Below are 13,869 nucleotides of genomic sequence, written 5' to 3'. Positions count from 1 at the left end.
TAATCTATGCACTCTGTAATACTTTGATGTCTTCAGAAGCTATGGGGACATTTCAAAATGAGAGTATAATTTTCTTTTATTTTAAAATATTCATGACTACTATGCGAAACACAGTAACAACAAGTCTCACAATGGAGATGTTACTGGGCCCGCTTGAGCAAATTGATGAACAATGGGGGGACAGTGCTACAGTGCTACTATCCGATATGCCAGACACAGTAACAACTATTATTTCTGTTGTAAGTTCTGGATTGAAATATAATAGAATATCTTAAGTGATCTTCCTTGGTTTTATTTTACCTCTTTGAATTTTGGTTTTGCTATCTCTTTTCTTTGACTTAATCTAATTTGTATCTTATCCAAATATTTATTTTTAATCAAATATTTACATTTTCAGACTTAACCAAAAAATTAATTAACCCAAAGTTAAACTGAACTTAATTCACTTCCTCATCCTTAACTTTGTTCATTGTCTCAGTATATTTTCTTGGTGTGTTTGAATTTAATTTAGGCTTTTATCTTCATTAGGTATTTGTTTATACCCTGATGAACATTCTTCCTTGCCTAATAGTTTTATAGTGTCTCAAATTCTACCTTGTCCCAGATTCCCTCTTTAAATACATAAGGTTGGGACCAAAGAGAGAGAGAGAGAGAGAGAGAGAGAGAGAGAGATAAAACAGAGGTTAAGGCCTTGCTTTGCATGTGGCTGACCCCTGTTTGCTTATTGCCACTTCATATGGTCGCCCAAGCACTGCCAAAAGGGATAGTTGAGCACAGAGCCAGGAGTAGCATCACATCACCCAAGTGATAAATAAAAGTACAAATACAAAAAGAATCTTGTCACAGTCACTGTCCTCCTGTTGTTCTTCAATTTACTCGAGCAGGCCCAGTAATGTCTCCATTGTGATAATTGTTACTGTGTTTGGCATATCAAATATGTAACGGGTAGCTAGCCAGGCTTTGCTGTGCAGGCTAGATACTCTCTATAGCTTGCTGGGCTCTCCTAGAGGGGTGGAGGAATCGAACTCAGGTTGGCCATGTTGGCCGCTTGCAAAGCAAACGCCCTATCCTCTGTGCTATCGCTCCAGCCCACAAAAAGAATATCAAACAATATACAGTCAAAGAGCCAGCTGGAAAATTAGCCCAGATTCTGTCCTTGAATTATGGTCTTTCTCAATATGCACATCATGTAATTCTGGAAAATGTTGGTCATGGCTTTGTACAACTTTATGCCATGGATGATAGAGCTCAAACACAACCCCTGATCTTAACCAGTCTTCTGTTTTACATGGGCCACTTTTGCTTAACTCTGGTCCCAATGTTAAAAACTTATAACTTACTATTTGGAGCTTCCTCTTGTGTTTTTGTTTGTACAGGAAAAAGTTCTGTCAGCACATCTTTTTCATGTGTTCACTTTGAAATGTATCTGTCATTGTAATATCATCAGGGTGGTAAGTCTGGACTTAAACATGAAATCATAACCCTATATTGATCAGAAACCCTGGGTTACATTTTTTTCTTATTTTTTTGGTTTCTTTCAGTCCACAGTCAGAAATATCCAACAATTCCTCTTGGCTCTCTGTTGGAGGTTGTTTCTGGCACTGCCTTGGGATCATGCAGTGTCAGATATTGAACCCAGGCTCCTAATTGCAAAATATGCTCTCCAGAACTATCTCCCTGGCCTTGGATTATAGTTTAACTTCAAACTTTTGTGAGTCATTCCTGTTAACCACTGTTTATACTGTTTCTATAACCCATAACAGAGAACTCTCTTGGCCTAGAATGGCCTGTGTGAATGAATCTGAGTCTGGAAGCAAATTAAACTTGAATAACTTTTGATAAAATCTGGCTAAAATAAACCCTAGTTATTTTCTCAGGTTAATACAATATACACATACTGCACCAGGTGCAGTATAAACAAAGAAAAAAAAAGAAAAGAACTTAATTCAGAATGCTGAGTAGGTTTCCTTTGATAATGCTGATTTAAGTTCTTGCTTCTTACCTTCTCAGCATTATAAAATAAATAAGAGAGAAACATATCTGTATGAAAAATGTTTTTATTTTTGTTATACAAGTAGTTTCCACACTAATAAGCATACCATTGTTTTTCAATCTTTTAATACCTACAGACCAATATCTGTCTGCGTGCCAGTTCACAGACTAGCCAGTTACAACCACTACACTAAACCACTGGTTTTTAACGTTTCTACACTGCAGACCAGCAACTGAAGACGTGTTCCCATAGGGTCTGACAAACTAAGATTATATTCCCTCAATCCTGGAATGGAAGAAAAAATAACATGTTAATCCTTTTTTGATGACTGGTAATATTTATATTCTCCCAAACTATTTAATGTTGTTCTATTATTTTTCTACTTCTAATGAAGCTCTGTCTGAGACAATGATGATTCTCTTCCTTTTCCTCTTCCTTCCAATTCTAACATTACTGAAGTCCTTCCTATTCCTTGTTTCGTTAATTATGGTTTCTCTATTTCCTCAAATGTTCCGTTCCTCTATTTCCTCAAACTTTGGTTTCTGTATTTCCTCAAATTTATTTTTAAAAGCCTGAAAAGTGTAGTGTTCAAATCTATCAGTTAATTTAATCAGGGGATTTACCAGGGGCTGGATAAAAAATAAAAAACAGCAGGAGGCCAGAGCAATAGTACAGCAGATAAGGCGCTTGTCTTGCAAGCAACTGACCTGGGTTCAATTCCTGGCATCCCCTAGGTTCCTTGAGCAATGCCAGGAGTAATTCCTGAGTGCAGAGCCAGGCGTAATCCCTGAGCATTGCCCAGTGTAGCTAAAAAAAAAAAAAAACTGCAGGAACTTGTAGTTCCATTCTGTGGAGTAAAGATGAGTCTCAAATGGACCACTTTCTATTTTTTCTCCTATTGTTCACTTTATCATTGAAATCTCCCTTCCCACTTACTAGTATAAACCTTAGTAACCTCTTTTATCTTCATCTCTGTTTGGTGGACTTGGAACATAACTTTATGGTCATTTTCTGAGTTGTTCTAAAGATGAACTTTTGATCTCTTATTTTTGACATTGCTATTAGTTTCTCAAAATTTTACACAAAGGCAAAACTTATGCAAGACAAAGTCAGACTATACACTTTCCCATGAATCTAATAACAAAACGAATATTGTAATAAAAAGTGAGAACTTTCTGTAGGTAACCAGTGGACAAATTGAGAAGTATAAAGGGTGATCTAATCCTGAGAAGGATGTACTGAAGATATTACTTACCAACAGTTATGAAGTCATTTCAAACCATGAAAACATTGCCCCAAATTTTCCCAAATAATGCATAATTTTATTCTTCCATATTATCTTATGATTTTATAATTATACAATTATAATATAATAATTGTGTTATTATTATAAAAGTATATTCTATAATTTAAATTATGCATGATATATGATTTATACTTTATATTTATATAATTTACATAATTTAAAAGGCCCTCCCGTTGATCGTCGATTTGCTCGAGCGGGCCCAGTAACGTCTCCATTGGAGACTTTGTTGTTACTGTGTCTGGCATATCCAATACTCTCGGTAGCTTGCTGGGCTCTCCGAGAGGGGCGGAGGAATCGAACTCGGGTCGGCCATGTTGGCCGCTTGTAAGGCGAACGCCCTACCCGCTGTGCTATCGCTCCTACATAATACATAATTTATAATAATAATTTTTCCAAATAGGTTTGGCTAAAACATAGGTTTACTAAAGACTTTTATGGTTACTTCTTATATATTTATTTAAAAATATATAAAACTTATAAATATTAATATGATAAGTGTTATTGTTCTTATATAGGAAAATCAGTAAACAAATTAAAACTTATCCAATAGAATAAAAAGACCCCAATGAGTAAAATTTATAAGACAACCTTTTTCTTTTTAAAGTGATTTGTGGGGGGGAGGGGAGAAGGGGTTGGGTGGGTGTAGGTGGTGGGTGTGGGTGTTGCTGGGGTGGGTATTGCTGGTATTGTTGCTATTACTTTGTTTGGAGACTATATCCTGCATTGGCTCTAGCTCAGGGATTATTCCTGGTGGTGCTTGGGGGACCCTATGGGGTGCCAGGACTAGAACCCCAGTTGACCTTGTGCAAGGCAAGAACCCTACCCACTGTACTTCACTTCAGCCCATTTTTTTTTTAATTTTTATTAGTGAGACATCATGAGGTACAGTTGTAGACTTACAAATTTTTTGTGCTTGGGTTTCAGTTATACAATGATCAAATACCCATCCCTCCACCAGTGCCCATTTCCTACCACCACGGATCCCAGTATCCCTCCCACCTTGCTCGATTTGCTCGAGCGGGCCCAGTAACGTCTCCATTGGAGACTTTGTTGTTACTGTGTTTGGCATATCGAATACGTCACGGGGAGCTTGCCAGGCTCTGCCGTGCGGGCGAGATACTCTCGGTGGCTTGCCGGGCTCTCCGAGAGGGGCGGAGGAATCGCCTTAATGTATATATTTCTAACCAGAAAAAAGATTGCTGTCTAAATGTACTTGGATATGATACTGAATTTTTCTGGGTTTTTTACTTCAACTATCAAATAAAAAAGCAAAAAACTCTGACTGTAGGAATACCTCGTGCTATATTTATATGCAAGTGATTGAAAAATTATTTATTAGTAGTTGAAGTTGCCTATCTAATAGAAAGCATATTTTGATTGCTATCTGTCTACTTTTTTCTGGATTATCATATTCATAATATCACAATCAAAATCACAAAAATGATTTAAATTATATATTCAGGACTTTTCAAGCAGAACTCAGAAGAGATATTAAAACCGCATTCAGATGGATATTTGGGGATTTTTTTTTTTATAAATTTCTGTTTAAGGAGATTTGAAGCAGAGCTGTATTTTTATTCAAAAATAGAATTGATAGTCATAATTAAATTTTGTGGAATAATTCATTACAACGTAGTTTACATTTAGAAAGTTCTGCCTTAAGAATAGTTAAAAACCCTAAAAATTGTTTTCACCTACCTCTGAACTAAATGACATTTATACAAACAAAAAGTGGAAAAAGTATAACTTAAACAACTGTGGTTAAGTAATAAGAGGGGAGATGACACTAATTAAAGGAAAAATAAAAACAAAAATCTAATTTGGAAACAATTTTACAATTATGTACTATGTATTAATATAGCCTGAAAATTAATATATTGGGGTACTTCAAATTTTTATGATTATCACTTAGTTAATATCAGAAATATCATCCTAATAACATTATTTCCTACGTAGGAGTCCATAGCTAGGTATTCTTGCATTTTAGTATCACTACGCTTGTAGACCACTGATCTGAACTATCTTGCAAGCACTTCTGAAACTGAAGTTAGTTTTAGAAGAGGGAATATTATAGTACTTGACATTTCAAAATTCCTAATAAATAATAAATGCTCAATAATTATGGATAGATGGCATTTTAGTAAGAATTCAAATTAAAATTCCTGCTTTTCATGGATATAATGCAAAGGCCTGTAACATATGCTTTGCAGTACTATACAGTACCACAGGTATGACATCTTTGGTACCACATGGCCCCCCAATACCCTAAGAGTGACCCCCGAACACCAATCCAGGCATAGTACCTGAGTACCACAGGGAGCCCTCCAAATCCCAGAAATTAAAAGTGAAATAAGTATTTTATTACTAAAAATCTTTGTCTGAACATAATACAGTCACTAGGATTATCTTGACATACTTTCACATAAATCACAAACGTGGCAAGTTTGGGCAATTCACTCACATCACCACTTATTACTTTCAGTATTATAATGAAGTCCTAGGTAAGGATGGAGTAGGCTTTTGGTACAGTGTAATCTCTGACAGTGAATAATTCATTTAAGAACTGCGAAAATGAAAATATTTTTAAGTTTTCAGATGATGTCTTTGGCCAGGGAAATGCTCTTGTTTTATAACTTCTTTTGTAAGACGTTCCTCTTCATACCAATGCACACTATCTAAATTTCAAAGTCAATTATGATTAGACTAGTCCAGTGACACTGGAAACCACTTAAAGTGATTCTAATTATGGGGAAAGTAACGTTGATTTTCTTGACTGATTACTTCATAAGATTCTGGCATAGCATATTGAAAGATTCTTTTAATTGGATTTTTCATCAACTTTGAAGTTTTATGACTAACACCAATCAAAAAACTTCAGAGGAAAAGGTTTTTAAATGTTTTCTATATATTTTTAAAATATTTCTGTGGAGAAATAAATACTTATTACCTAGAAAAGGTGGGAAATAATGGAAGGTATAAATAAGAATTCAGAGGTTGGGAGATGGGCAAGCACTTTGCATACATCAGTGTGGTTTTATTGCCAGAATCACATGACTTTATCTGTGTGTCCCTGGCAGTTTCTGGCACCACAAACCTGAAAAGCACCACATCCTGGGCTCTTGCACTGAGTCACTGGCCAAGTTCATTGACTGACAGTCACTCAGAGAGACCCACAACGCTCCCCATGAGCAATGTTTGGGAGGCCAGAGATAAAGTCACAAAGGTGAGACACTTAAAATGTGCCTATACAGCACTAGAAAAAGTAAGAGCCATAAACTTTGCTTTTTTTACTTGGATTTTTCATTAATTTATTTATTGGTTTGGGGTCTAGTGTTCTGCCAATCCTATTTAGGATGACTCGAGTGAACAACTTGTAGATGACAGACAATAGGCAGATCGGGTGATAGTTGCCAATGTCATGGATGTCTCCCTTCTTGAACAGTAGTACGGTCCTGCTGGTTTTCCATTGGGACGGAACCTTGCATTCAGACAGGTAGTGAGTGAAGAGCCGAGCCAGTGTATTGATGAGTACTGACGGCAGGTTTTTCAGGTGTTCAGGTCTGACCTTGTCTGGGCCGGGTGCTGTTTGTTTCTTTACCAACGAAATGGCGTGTCGGATTTCAGAAGGGAGAACGTTGGGAACGACATATCCATCCTGTGGAATTTGGTATGTCGGCAAGTGGACATGGCTATCGAAGAGATTTGAGTAGAAGTCATGGATAATCTTCTCCATTGCCGTTCTGGAGGATGTGATGGATCCATCAGGACGTTGGAGGGCAGTCATCTTGGTCTTGTAGTTGGCGAAGGACAGGCGGGCGTTACGAATACTTTTCCCGGCTTCTGCTGCATCTACCAGTACTTCTGCTCTTCTCTCTTTGAGGTCTTCCTTGATCGCATCTCTGCACTGCTTTGCGAGCTCGGACATTAGCTTGTGGTTGCCTGAGGCATGCGCCAAACCACGCTGGCAAATTAGCTCAAGAGTTTTCGAAGATAGGCGATTTTTTGTGGCTATCTCTCTCTTGGCGTTCCTCGCACATTCATGGAGGTGCTGAACCAGTCGATTGTATTCCTTGTCAATGTTGTCAACAATGGCATCTTCCCATGTTGCCGCAATAGTACCAAAGAGTTCCTAGTTGGTGGTCATTCTGGGAGTTCTCTTTTTGAACTTTGCAGCCCTTTCTCCCCGCTCTGTGAAGTAGAATTTTGCACGAAGGAGACGATGATCCGATCCCATTCGAAATTTTGGGACAACAGCGACATCAGTCAGGCAAAACCGTCGATTGAATATGATGTGGTCTATTTCATTGTGGAATCGTCCACCGGGAGACTCCCAAACAGCACCCGGCCCAGACAAGGTCAGACCTGAACACCTGAAAAACCTGCCGTCAGTACTCATCAATACACTGGCTCAGCTCTTCACTCGCTACCTGTCTGAATGCAAGGTTCTGTCCCAATGGAAAACCAGCAGAACCGTACTACTGTTCAAGAAGGGAGACATCCATGACATTGGCAACTATCGCCCGATCTGCCTTTCACCGAAACTCTTCAGTGCCACCCTGGAGAACATCATGCGACAACTGGAATGGGAAGGAATGGGAGTGAAGATAGATGGTCGGCAACTACACTACCTCCGCTTTGCTGATGACATTGTTTTAATAAAACCAAACATCAGCCAAGTGGCACAAATGCTGGCCAACTTTGACCGTGAGTGTGGAAAGGTAGGACTACAGCTGAATCTTACGAAGACAATGTTTATGAGAAACAGCCTTGTTCCTGACGCCCCATTCGCTCTCAATGGAACGACCATCTCCGAATGCAACAGCTATGTGTACCTAGGTCGAGAGGTCAACATGACAAATGACCTGGCACCCGAGCTGCGCAGGAGGAAGAGAGCGGCTTGGAACACCTTCAAGAACGTTGAAGAAATAGCTAAGAGGACGAAGAACCTCCGGCTCCGGGCACATCTCTTTGATTCCACTGTTCTTCCTGCATTAACATATGCCTCAGAGACCTGGGCCCTACACAAACAAGATGAGAACTCTATTCAGGTCTCCCAAAGAAGAATAGAAAGAGCTATGCTTGGAATATCACGTTTCACTCAAATGAGAGAAAGAATCTGGAGTTCTGACATCCGTCGACGATCAAGAATCAGGGATGCTGTCTCATTTGCCAAGGTGTCGAAAATCAGATGGGCTGGTCACGTAATGAGATTTAAAGACGACCGCTGGACTAGAGCTGTTACCGACTGGATTCCACGGGATGTCAAAAGATCGCGTGGCCGCCCACCTACCAGATGGTCAGACTTCTTCGTCAAGATCATGAATGATCGGTTTGAGGCCCTTCATGTTCCCGGAGCGAAGAGATGCCATTGGGCTACACTAGCACGCGACAGGGACAAATGGAGACGTTACTGGCACCCGCTCGAGCAAATCGACGACTAACGGGAAGTTAAGTGATTAAGTGATTGGTCTGGGGTCACTGTGATATTCAGAACTTAACTCCTGGCTCTGCACTCAGGAATCACTTCAGACAGTGCCCAGAGAACCATTTGGAATGCCAGGGATTGCACCAGAGACTGTGTGTAAACCAAACGGTCTTCCCCGCTGTTGATTCGCTCCGGCTTCCTTTCTCGGAATTGGGGGGGGGGGGGGGGAGGAATATTGATATCCCTCATGTGGAAAACTTTTAACTATTATATAAAGCATAAAGACAGTTGCAAGACTTATGTGTCCTCATATAGTAAATTTTTACAAACATGCCTAAATGTCTCCAAACCAGTTTCTAGACTCTGAATGAATATTCAGCATATTTTTTATATTTCTTTTCATTCCATAGACCTTTCCATCATATCTTTTAACAAAAAATAAATATCACTATCTAGACTTCTAAAATAGGGATTTGATTTATATATAGCATTTTGTCTTTTTCAACATTTAAGTTGAAAGAATATTTGTAAAATTTATTTATATTGTTATATATGCTTGTACTTTATTTGTACTCATAAATGTGTGTATTGATTTATTATGAACATTTTTGTATATCTTCTGTGGTCAACTTATATGTGTACATATATATACACACATATACATATATATGTTAGATTTTCAGTTAGGAGTAGAATTGCTAGTTTATTGGAAATGCCTGGAATATGTATAAATTCAGGCAATATTATCAAACAGATTTTCAAAAAACAGCTGTACTAATTGACATTCTTACTGGCTGAATATAAAGATTTTGCTGCTCTTTATCTTCATCAAAATTTAGACAAAGTGTTGTTATATTGTGGTTTTAATTAACATATTCTAATGATGGAAGTTAAACTCCTACTATTGGCATCTGGGAGGGGGTGGCATTTTAGTTTACAACTTGTTATTAGTGAAGTTTTATACATGAATTCTTCCAGCACCCACCCTCCACCTATGTCCGCTTCCCTCAATCATAGTTCCCTTAATCATTGTCCCTCATCCACCACCCCCAACTCAGTGGGAAGATTCCTGTTACAAATAGGTTCTCAGAATCTGTTGCCTTTGGACATCTGTTATTCTCCTGTTCTGTTTCTTTATATCCCACATATAGCCCACAATGATAGAGCTCATTGTCTGTGTCTTCTTCTGAGTAACTTCTCTTACCATGGTATCTCTAGCTCCATCCACGTGGCAGAAAATTTCATGGTTTCATTTTTTCTTACAGCAAGTGGTATTCAACTATGTATATGGATAACAGTTTATCCAGTTATCTGATCTTGGACATGTGGTAATTATAAATAGTGCAGCAATGAACATAGGAGTGCACATATGTTTTCAGAATAAAGCTTTTGGAGTGTCAAGTAGATGCCCAGAAGTGGAATTGCTGGGTGATATGAAAAACTAATTCCTAAGAATTTTTTTTTGGAGGAGCATCCATGTTGTTTAACAAAATGGCAGGACCAGTGGACATTCCCAAGATCAGTGAATGAGGATTCCTTTTTCTCAACATCTGCACAAAGGATTTTTTGTTCTTTGTGATGAGTGTCAGTGTTACTGGTGTGAAATGATGCTTGTTATTTTGTTTTTAATTTCTTTAATGACAGGGGATGCAGGGCATTTTTCATATTTCTTTTGGCCAACTGTATGTCTTCTTTGAGCAAATTTCTATTCATCTCTCACCCCCACCACCCTTTCTGGGGGGTTGGGCCTTATATTTTTGTAGAGTTTTCAACTAGTGCTTTATATCTCAAATATTCACCCTTTACCCAACAAGTGGTGGGCAAATATCTTCTCCCAGTCTGTGTGCCTTTTTATCCTGGTCACCGTTTCCTTTATAGTGCAGAAACTTCATAGTTTTATACCATCCCATTTGTTTTTTTTTTTTATTTCTTTACTTTATTTTTTTTCTTTTTTTTATTAGTGAAACACCATGAGGTACAGTTATAGGCTTACAAATTTTGTGCTTGGGCTTCAGTTATACAATGATCAAGTGCCCATCCCTCCACCAGTGCCCGTCATCCATCACCATGGGTCCCAGCATCCCCCCCACCCCCCATCCCCCCGTCCCATCCTGCCTCTGTGGCAGGGTATTCCCCCTTGTTCTCTCTCTCTTCTTTTGGGTACTGTGTTTTGCAAGAGAGGCATTGAGTGGCAATCATGTTTGGTCTATAGACTACTTTTAGCATGCTTCTCCCACCCTGGGAGGGTCCTCACAACACCCTTCATTTGGTGCTCTCTTCTCTATCTGAGCTTCCTTTTCACCTAGAACGTGTGGCTGGCCTTCCATTCATGGAGCAAAATTCCTGGTACTAATCTCAGCCATTCCTGGGTGTTAGTCTCCCTTTTTGTTGCTTTATGTTCCCCAGATGAATGCAATCTTTCTGTGTCTATCCCTCTCTTTCTGACTCATTTCGCTTAACATGATACTTTCCATGTAGTACCACTTGTATGTAAATTTCATAACTTCATCTTTTCTAACAGCTACATAGTACTCCATTGTGTAAATGTACCAAAGTTTCTTTAACCAGTCATCTGCTCTTGGGCACTCAGGTTTTTTCCAGATTCTGGCTATTGTAAAGAGTGCTGCAATGAACAAACAAGTGCAGATGTCACTTCGACTATACCTTTTTGCCTCTCTGGGATATATTCCCAGGAGTGCTATAGCTGGGTCAAATGGCAAATCAAATTCTAATTTTTTGAGAGTCATCCATACTGTTTTCCAAAAGGGTTGGACCAGCCGGCATTCCCACCAGCAGTGAAGGAGGGTCCCTTTCTCGCCACATCTGCGCCAGCATTGGTTGCTTTTGTTCTTGTGGATGTGGGCCAGTCTCTGTGGTGTGAAATGATATCTCATTGTGGTCTTGATCTGCATCTCTCTGATGATTAGTGATGTAGAGCATTTTCTCATGTGCCTTTTTGCCATTCGAATTTCTTCTTTGCGAAAGTTTCTGTTCATTTCCTCACCCCATTTTTTGATGGGGTTGGGTGATTTCTTCTTGTGGAGTTTAACCAGTACCTTGTATATCCTTGATATCAACCCCTTGTCGGATGTGTACTTGTATACCATCCCATTTGTTAATCTTTGTTTAATTTTGTTTTACCAATAGTTTTATATTATTGAGTATGCTTACAGTTTCAATCTCCTGAAGTATTCTGCCTATGTTTAACTCAATGTAAATTATGGAATCAGATCTGGCATTGGAGTATATAATCTATTTTTATTTAATTTTGTCCTCGATGTTTGAAAGGTATCTGAGTTCTGTTTTGTATTTTTTTTTTGTATGTGATTGGCCAGTTTCCTAAGCAGTAATTGTTGAAGAGGCTTTCCTTTTACCACTTCACTTTTCTTTCTTTTCTATTGAAGATTAACTATCCATTTACCACAAAATCTGTCTCTGAACTCTTCATCCTGTTCCACTGATCTAAAAATCTTTGTTCTAGTACCATACTGTTTTGATAACTATAGCTTATAGTATAGTTTGAAATTGGGGATAAAAAAGTCCTCCCATCTTTTTTTTCCCTGGAATTTTTTAGGTTATTCAGGGGATTTTGTTGTTCATATAAAATTTAAGAACATTTGATCTATACCGTAAGTAAATGTCATGGCTATTTTAACAGAGACTGGACTGAGTCTGTGTAGTGCTTTGGAAAGATTTTCATTTTGACAATATTAATTCTTCCGATCCATGAACAGAGGAGGTATTTCTATTGACTCATGTCATCTTTGATTTTTGGAGGAGTGTTTGGCAATTTATTTGTATAAATTTTTCACCTCTTTCATTGATCTGAGGGCGGAGTGATAGCACAGTGGCAAGGTGCTTGCCTTGCATGCAGCCAATCCGGGCTGACCCTGGTTCGACTACTCCACCCCTCTCAGAGAGCCCAACAAGCTACTGAGAGTATCACGTCCGCACAGCAAAAGCCTGGCAAGCTAACCGTGATGTATTTGATATGCCAAAAACAGTAACAAGACTCACAATGGAGACGTTACTTGTGCCCTCTTGAGCAAATCGATGAACAATGGGAGGACAGTGCAGACAGTGCTTTGTTGATCTGATTCCCAGGTACTTGATTTTTCTGAGGCATAACTTTGAATGGTATTGATTTTAATTTTTCTCCTATTATTGCATTATTTGCACATAGGAAAGCCATGGATTTCTATGCAGTGATTTTGTAACCTACCAGTTTACTGTACAGGTGTACTATTTCTAGGAGAATTTTTGTGTAGAGTCTCTGGGATTTTTTAGTATAATATTATGTCTTCTGCATAAAATAAGAGTTTATCTTCCTCCTTCCTGATATAGATGTCCTTGGTATCTCCTAGTTGCCTAATAGCTATGGCAGAGAATTCCATATTAAATAGTAGTGGTGAACGTGGGCAACTTTCTCTTGTGTGTGATAATAGAGGAAAGTCTTTTAGTTCATTTTGCCATTGAGTATGATATTTGCTGTGGGGTTATGATAAATATCTTTGATCTTGTTGAAGAAAGTTCCTTCAACCCCCAACTTATTGAGTATTTTTACCATAAATTATTTGATTTGATTCTTTTTCTCTTTCCAATATTGTTTAATTAAGATTTGTTGTATATACAGTTAAGCAAAGGTCTAAAAATTATATTGTGAGAATTATACATGTTTGCAAATAGTACCACTGTCACTGTCCTCCCATTGTTCATCAATTTGCTCGAGCAGGCCCAGTAATGTCTCCATTTTGAGACTTCTTGTTACTGTGTCTGGTATATTGAATATGTCATGGGTAGCTTGCCAGGCTTTGCCGGGAGGGCGAGATACTCTCGGGAGCTTGCCGGGCTCTCTGAGAGGGGCAGAGGAATTGAACCTGGCTCGGCTGGGCTGGCTGTGCGCAAGGCAAATGCCATACCTCTGTGAAAATAGTATACTCTTCAAAAATATAACTTTTAAAACAGTTTTGTTGCAAGTAATAATAATTATATCATTCTATAATATCTGGGTAAAAAATATAAAGAGTAAATAGTATATTACTTCTTTTTGGAAGTATCAGGGGTCATGTTAACTATTACTGAGTCATGTTCCCAGTTAGAGTAAATAATGTCTTAAAATTTGAATTGGGCAATGAATTTTACCGA

The sequence above is a fragment of the Sorex fumeus genome, unplaced genomic scaffold, assembly GCF_029834395.1.
Source record: "Sorex fumeus unplaced genomic scaffold, SorFum_2.1 ptg000044l, whole genome shotgun sequence".
Lineage (NCBI taxonomy): Eukaryota > Metazoa > Chordata > Mammalia > Eulipotyphla > Soricidae > Sorex > Sorex fumeus.
The sequence above is the reverse complement of the archived record's forward strand: the minus strand, read 5'-3'. Positions refer to the sequence as shown.